The 7,613-nt window shown below is 45.4% G+C and overlaps 1 long non-coding RNA gene across 1 annotated transcript; it reads left to right on the top strand.

Annotated features, from left to right (window-relative positions):
- Positions 1-1,599: 1,599 nt before the first annotated feature.
- Positions 1,600-6,246, top strand: LOC113609772 (uncharacterized). Its single transcript, XR_003428786.1, has 3 exons — positions 1,600-1,768; positions 4,442-4,542; positions 6,212-6,246. It is a non-coding gene; the product is annotated as an uncharacterized LOC113609772 (long non-coding RNA).
- Positions 6,247-7,613: the final 1,367 nt, after the last annotated feature.

Below are 7,613 nucleotides of genomic sequence, written 5' to 3'. Positions count from 1 at the left end.
TACTTAGCTGACAGCACCAAATAACTGCATGCCAAGGTAAATCCAGGGAAGACGAGGGCCTCATTACCAAGACTCTGAAGGCCCCACTCAGCTTCGAGTAACCGAAAGGACAAACTAAGGGAACCAGCTTAGGGAACCAGCAAAAGAGTACCCAAAATAAAATCAGAAAAGAGGACATCTAAAAGGAAATGAATTTAATTTTGACATACCTTTGAATTTTGTGCAATTTAAACTTTTTTGTAACATTTTAAAATATTTGGAATTACATATGGATTGATATTCTTGTCAGCGTTCAGCATCTCTAAAAGTTTCTTTCTGGCTCTTACCCTGTTACAGAAATTAGACACCAACCAATCTCAGCGTTGGGATAGGCAGGATCGAGTTAAGGTAGTTTGCAAAATTACATAATGAATAACCCATAAATGTACTCCTTAACCCACCTAGGGGTATTAGCACTTTGTGAGGTCAGTTGTTTGCCCAAAGGACCTCTAACTGGTGCATTTCAGGAACTGTGACAAATGGAGCATAACAGGGCAGCTCTCTTCCTGTAGCCCCAGAATTAGGAACCAGGGGCCCTGGGGAAACGTCAAGTACTGTGCTTTGTAAAGAGAAGTCAACCAGCTCCCCAGGGTCTTATTAAGAGGTTACAAACTGGTCCTGCCATTACCAACCAGCCCAGTCGTCCTCATCTCACATTAAGATAGACATTGTATGAAACACAGTTTTGATGGCCAGAATTCATACATGCCTCTCCCCCATCCCTGCTGCTACTGGGGAGGGAAGAGGGCCTATCCCTCCAGAAAACCAAGGGGAGCACTTGTTTCAGAGAATCACTCCCCTAGTGTAGGAGTGTGTACAAGAAGGGGGGAAATGAAATTCACTGCCTAGCTGGTTGGTTACTGCAGTCGCACCCCACCCCCACCCCAGTGCTTCATGATGGGAGACATTCTGGAAGAGTTTAACACGTATATCAGGAAATTGGGTCTTCAGAAATGAAGGTGGATAAGAAGAGGTGGAACTCCATCCCAAGACAATTACACGTATCATACAGGCAAAGGCCACCACGTCTGCCTGGTGCCCAGGAGTAGAAAGAATCAAACCAAGCCAGAAGGAGACTAGAGTCGCCTCCTTACCACCAGCAGGTGACCTAAGAGCACCCTTGCTGCCTCTCCTACTGCCTCTCCCTGCCCTCTAGACCAGAGGTGCCAGGGCCCAGAACAAGGAGGGGTGAAGTGAAAGAGCAGGCTGTACCTCCACCAGCTAGCGCCCAGTTCCTACATTGTAAGCACTGTAAGGACATATTCCTCATGCCCAGCATGTGCCTGGCCCAGAGAAGACATCTGATACTTGTGTTGAAAAAGGAATGAGTGAATGAAAGTATCCCAATTCACCTTTCTCAGTCACTCACTGCTTTCCTGGTTTAGGAGTCATATTTGTCAGTCAGAGGAGGGTGTTCCCTTGGCTCAGAGACTTGCTTAGGTAACAATGTGGCATAACCCAAAGTATACATGATGTGTGTTCTCCAGACATGTCAGCTTCTGGGCGGGGCTTAGGCTCCCACAGACTCCAGCCCCACCCTTGGCATTTCATCCCAGCTCAGGGGGCAGAAGAGGATAAATTTCAGCTGTTCTCAGCCCTGCTGCATCTTTCCCAAAGACCTCCGACAGCAGCATGAATTGGGGAGGCTTCCTCCTCCTTGTGACCCTAGTTGCCCTCAGCTCAGAGGTACAGGAGCTTCAGGCTGCCATGAGACCCTTGAAACTTCTGGGTAAGTCCATGCAGAAGGTAGCCCCGTCCTTTTTTGTATGAGGGAGCCAGAAAGTAAGCCATCGGGGACCAGTGGGTGCAGGGGCAGGAGGGGAAGAAAGGAGAGACGGGAAGATATTCCTGTCAAGGAGCCATTGCAGGGACCCACCTTGACTGTAGAATCTCTCTGCTTCTGCTTTTACTTTCTCCCCTCCTTTCCCCGGGTCACCCCTCCATCTAGACTCTCCAAAAGGGGAGCCTTCTGCACCCTCATCAGCCACCCTCCATCTCCCTGGTGTCTCTCTCTCCACCAGTTTCTTTGTCTCTTGCTGCAAATAAATTGGATCGCCTAGAGAAAACATTTTCTTAAATATGTGAACCATGAATCATCCCAATCTCTTTTTTTCCTTTTACCACCAACATTCTCAAAGGGGTAACCTTCATTCTCCCCTTTCTTCCCCATAACTCACTCCTTAATCCCTTGAAGACTGACTGTAGTCTCCATTGCTGTCCCCATCGCTCTCCCAGATCTCCTTGACAAATCACTTGACTCTCTTCAGTAGCCAGAGTCTTTAACCTCTGCAGCATCTGACATTGTTTGTCACTCCATCAATCCTCCAACTTTCTTCTCTCTTACATTATCGTCACTTCTTCTCCCTAAATGTCATTGGATTCAACTCTAACTCGTCTCTTCTTTGTTCTCCTTGCCCTACATTAAATTGGTTCCCAAATACCATTCATTCTTTGAAATTGTTTCTTACACATGTTCCTTCCTTTCCAACCCCCATTGCCACACTGTATTTCCAGTCCTGATTACTCCATGCTTGGGCCAGTGCAATCGTTTCCTGACAGCTCTCCCTGCCCCTCTCTTCCCTGTTAAGTTTGCTTGCTTGTGGAATCCTGGTCTATTCTATGCTCTCACACCAGATAATCTTCATAAGTAAACAGCCATCACATCCCTCTCTTGACCTACCAAATGAAATCTCAACTTCTCAGGTCCGCAAGATCTGCCCTCTGTAACTCTGTCCCCTGCTTACCTTTCTGCCTTAACTTCCAAATGTTCCCTAATACTTATCCAGCCTTCCATTTGCTACTCTTCCTGTATTTCTTTTATTTCAGGGTTAAGAGTGAGGAGATGAGTCATATAGGGTACAAAATTTAGGGAGGTGCTCACCCCCAGGATTGCACAAGTGCCTCCTTAAATTTTGTGTCCTGGGTGCCTCATGCACCTCTCCCTAGTCCCACCCTGTTGCATTTTCCCTTTGTGAACTTTGGCTAGTAATTCTTTTCTCTTCTCTACCATCCATCTCAATTCTGCCCTTAAAAGATTTCCATACTTCAAGACTCAGCTTTCCTGATTAATTAGAAGTAATGTCCTCTCTTTTCTGAGCTCCTTTAGTCCTTTGGATAAACCTCTCTCAGGGCACATGTCACATACTGCTTTGCTTTTAGTACTTTAAACATAAATCCTATCTCCATTGTTAGACTCTACGCTACTTGAAGGTAATAACCTGATCTTACATCTTCGTACTTCCTGAATAACTTACCGCTGTGCTTTGTACATAGTAAGAAATCAACAGATGTTAATGAGTGACCAAACTACTGTGAGTGGAGACAAGAAGTCTCCCAATTCTCTTACCATAAACCAACAACGGCTAATAAAAGCATGGAGGGATGGTGTTGATCTTCTCTGAGGTCTGCAGGTACATTGTAGACATCCCACCAGGCCCCCGTCTTACATCCTCAGACATTGCTAATCAATCATAGCACTCTTTCTCTTTGAGCCTGGACAAGGTGTCCCAGCACTTCTCAACCCAGCATCAGAATAGCCACCTCTATTGATTGGAGTTGACACTGGAGAGTGAACTTCATCCACCTCTGTTGGATCCAAGGGCTTCTTTTTACATATGAGAATACAAAGGCCCAGAGAGGTGCAGAGACAGAATCAGGTAGAGAATCTCCTGATCACAGCTGAGCAACCAACCCAAGCACAGCACACGTTCGTCCAGAGCTCTGCACACATTTTGTTAGAAACCCTTGGTGGGGGGGTCTTAACTAGCTTCTTGGACCTATTTCATTGGCCCTCGAAGACTAACCTTGAGGCTCTGGGAACATGGGGAGCCTCCACTCAGGTCAGGAGTGACTCCTTGAAATCTGGAGATGTGCTCTTCATGTCAGGGTCAGTTTCACCCTGTGGGATGGCAGAGGGAGCATGGCCTAGGGGCCAGGCGGGTCTGGGTTGGTTCCCACTTCTGTACTGACTAGTAGGAGAGTCACCTCTGTGCACCCCAGCTGCCACTCTTATAAAATGGGGCCAGTCAGACTCACTGCACAAGGTGACTGCAGGGCACCCTTGCTGCCATTTGGTAAATGTGAGTCTCCCCTTCTCTGCCCCTTTCCCTGCAGAGAGGAGAAGTGAGGACATTGAAGTGGACTTCTTTGCACTTCCCCTCCACAGGCACAATTATCCCCTTCTTTAAAGTAGGCCTTGCTTTGTTGAGATTGTGTGAATGCATTGTTTTTCACTGAAACATATAAAATGTTAATGAGTGTTATTTTGCAAGTAATCATTTATAGATTATACTATGGATTGAACCAAAAGAAGAAAGTGGAATTGGCTCCTTAATCAAGAGCTGGCCTCTCTAGCACCTGTGGCTATAGCATGGCGGTGTTCAGCTGGTCTGTTCTAACGTAGGCACCTGCGTTGAGCTCTGCAGTGGTGACTGGGACTGTGGTCCAGAGGAGCACTGCGTCAGGAATGGTTGTGGCCACGAATGTGTCTCGGACTAAGGACAGGTAAAAACATCAGGCCCTTCCCTGCTTCCTCAAACCATGTCCAAACCAGGCAGGCGGTACGCTTGGCCCCAATAAGACCTTCCAGAAATGAGTGGGATGGAAGCCAGTCTCTCTGTGGCCTCTTCCTCATCACCCACCCTTCCCAAGAAAAAGAAGCACCTATCACAGGATGGTGGTTTCCAAATCTTTAAAATAATTTCATTATCCGGTATATCCTAGAGAAAGATCAGACTATTTGAGGAAAAAAAAAAGATAAAAATCACCCATAACCCTCCACCCCAAAATGATGTTTGCTTAACACTTTGGTACACATTGTAACACATACACACATATATAATATTTATTAAAAAAATGAGATAATCTGGGCTTCTCTGGTGGCACAGTGGTTGAGAGTCCGCCTGCCGTTGCAGGGGACACGGGTACGTGCCCGGGTCTGGGAAGATCCCACATGTCGCGGAGCGGCTGGACCCGTGAGCCATGGCTGCTGAGCCTGCGCGTCCGGAGCCTGTGCTCCGCAACGGGAGAGGCCACAACAGAGAGAGGCCCGCGTACCGCAAAAAAAAAAAAAAAAAAAAGAGATAATCTTGTACCTATTTTGATTTCTTGATTATTTCACTTAGAAATAGCTAGTGAGGGAATTTCCTGGCGGTCCAGTGGTTAGGACTCTGAGCTTTCACTGACAAGGGCCCGGGTTCGCGGGTTCGATCCCTGTTTGGGGAGCTAAGATCTCACAAGCTGCACAGTGCGGCCCAGAAAGAAAAAAAAAAGAAATAGTTAGTAAACAACTTTTAATATCAACACTGATGTTTCTATCCCATCATCTTTAATACCCTTCACGTGTGCTCCATATGTGCATGTATGTTCATGCACATATGTTCATACACATGTATGTTCATATACTTACCAACCTCATTAATACACATTTAATATATTTCTTATTTTTTACATCATTAATATGGCTGTAGTGAATACTGAATTGGTATATATGCCCTTATTAACTTCCTTGGAATAAATTCTAAGGTGTATAATTGATGACCAAGGAGTATGCTAATTTTAAGCCTTAGGTGCACATTGCCATATTATACTATAAGAACCCCTTTACTATAAAAATATTTCAGGGGCCTCACATGGTATTTCCTTTATTGTCAATAGTCATTGATTGAAAAAAATGCATAATAGAAAGCTACAAGGATTCAGTTTTTTTTTTTTTTTTTTTTGCGGTACACGGGCCTCTCACTGTTGTGGCCTCTCCTGTTGCGGAGCACAGGCTCCGGACGCGCAGGCTCAGCGGCCATGGCTCACGGACCCAGCCGCTCCGCGGCATGTGAGATCTTCCCGGACCGGGGCACGAACCCGTGTCCCCTGCATCGGCAGGCGGACTCTCAACCACTGCGCCACCAGGGAAGCCCAAGGATTCAGTTTTGATTATAAATTAAGTGGTGCTGAACACAACAGAATCAACACACACTTTAAAAATAACTTGCTTGTGTTCAGAATGTATTATTTTTCCTATCCACCCACAATCCTTGGGGTGCTTATGGCCTTGCTGGTTCCTGGCAGGTTCTTACTGATTCCCAGAACTGGGAACTCTTGCCTCTCAATTGTATTCTGTGGATCCAGGTCCCCCAAACAGCAGGTCTCATGCCTAATTTTTTTGTCCATTTCGCAGATGAAGACATCCTAAGGGCCATCCTTCTCTAATAGTTGTTCATCCCTTCCTGGAGTTCCTGTCTTCAAAGATGTGACTATTTGAAACTCCTTGCCCAGAAAGACAGATGAAAATGGGGGCCCGTGGATGGAGATGACAAAGGATGTGGTGGGGAAGGGAAAATAATTGTTTCTTTTAATAAATCATCATCATTGGGCTTCCCTAGTGGCGCAGTGGTTGAGAGTCCACCTGCCGATGCAGGGGACACGGGTTCGTGCCCTGGTCCAGGAAGATTCCACATGCCGCGGAGCGGCTAGGCCTGTGAGCCATGGCCACTGAGCCTGCGTGTCCGGAGCCTGTGTTCCACAACGGGAGAGACCACAACAGTGAGAGGCCTTCGAACCACCCCCCCTCCAAAAAAAATCATCATCATTAAAAGTACCTATACTACTTAATTTATTTGGTGAGGGGTGATAGGAGGAGGAGGTGGCAGTGAGGGAGAGATGACATTTGTTGGACACTTGCTATGCAACAAGGACTGTGTTATACGCCCCACAAGTATCATCTAATTTATCCTTACAACGACCTTGTGACAATTCTTCTTCTCACTACCATTTTACCTATAAGGACACTGAAGTTCGAAGAAATTAAGTAATTTGTTCAAAGTCACATAGCAGGTAAGTGTGAGGGCCTTAACTATACTTCCATGTCACATTCTAAGGCCTATAAGTTATATCAATGGCATAGTGATTAGGAGATCCAACTTTGAATTTCAAACCCAGGCCCACCACACAACTGTGTGGCCTTCAGCAAGTGTCCTAACCTTTCTGTGTTTCAGTTTCCTGATCTATATAACAGGATCTATTAGGTTGGCCAAAAACGAACTTTTTGGCCAACCCAATACTTCATAGAGCTGCAAAGGTGGAAACAGTTAGTTCGTGTAAAGTGCTTGGAATAGTGCCTGACACGTGGGAAACATTAAGTAAATGTTGACTAAATGATTATTATTATCAAATTGATAGGCTAATGACTCTTAGTCCCAATTTTCTAAGACTCTAGAACAGAACACAAGGCTAATCCTCCTTCCTGGCCTCTCACAGTTCATCCGGATACTGAAAGCCAGCCCCTCTCTCCTGTTTTCTCCATTATGAAATGTGGGAGGTTAAAATAGACTTGAAATTTCTTGTCTATGTGTTTCACAGTCACAGACCTAAGATTCAACTGGCCCAGGTTGTAGACTGATGTTGACTAATTTACTGCCTTCATTGCCGCTGACAAACCATTTAAACTGTTTAAATTTTTTCTCTTTCAACCATTTAAACTTTCTTTGGCTATAAAAAGGGAGAAATAATAATATCTACCTCATTTGGATCCTAAGGTTAATAGAACTTTACAGTTTACAGAACATTTGATTTTCATACCA

Source organism: Aethalodelphis obliquidens, unplaced genomic scaffold (assembly GCF_003676395.1).
Source record: "Aethalodelphis obliquidens isolate GAN/ISIS:26980383/991018 unplaced genomic scaffold, ASM367639v1 scaffold58, whole genome shotgun sequence".
In the NCBI taxonomy this organism is placed as follows: Eukaryota; Metazoa; Chordata; class Mammalia; order Artiodactyla; family Delphinidae; genus Aethalodelphis; species Aethalodelphis obliquidens.
This window is presented reverse-complemented; position numbering and strand designations above follow the sequence as displayed.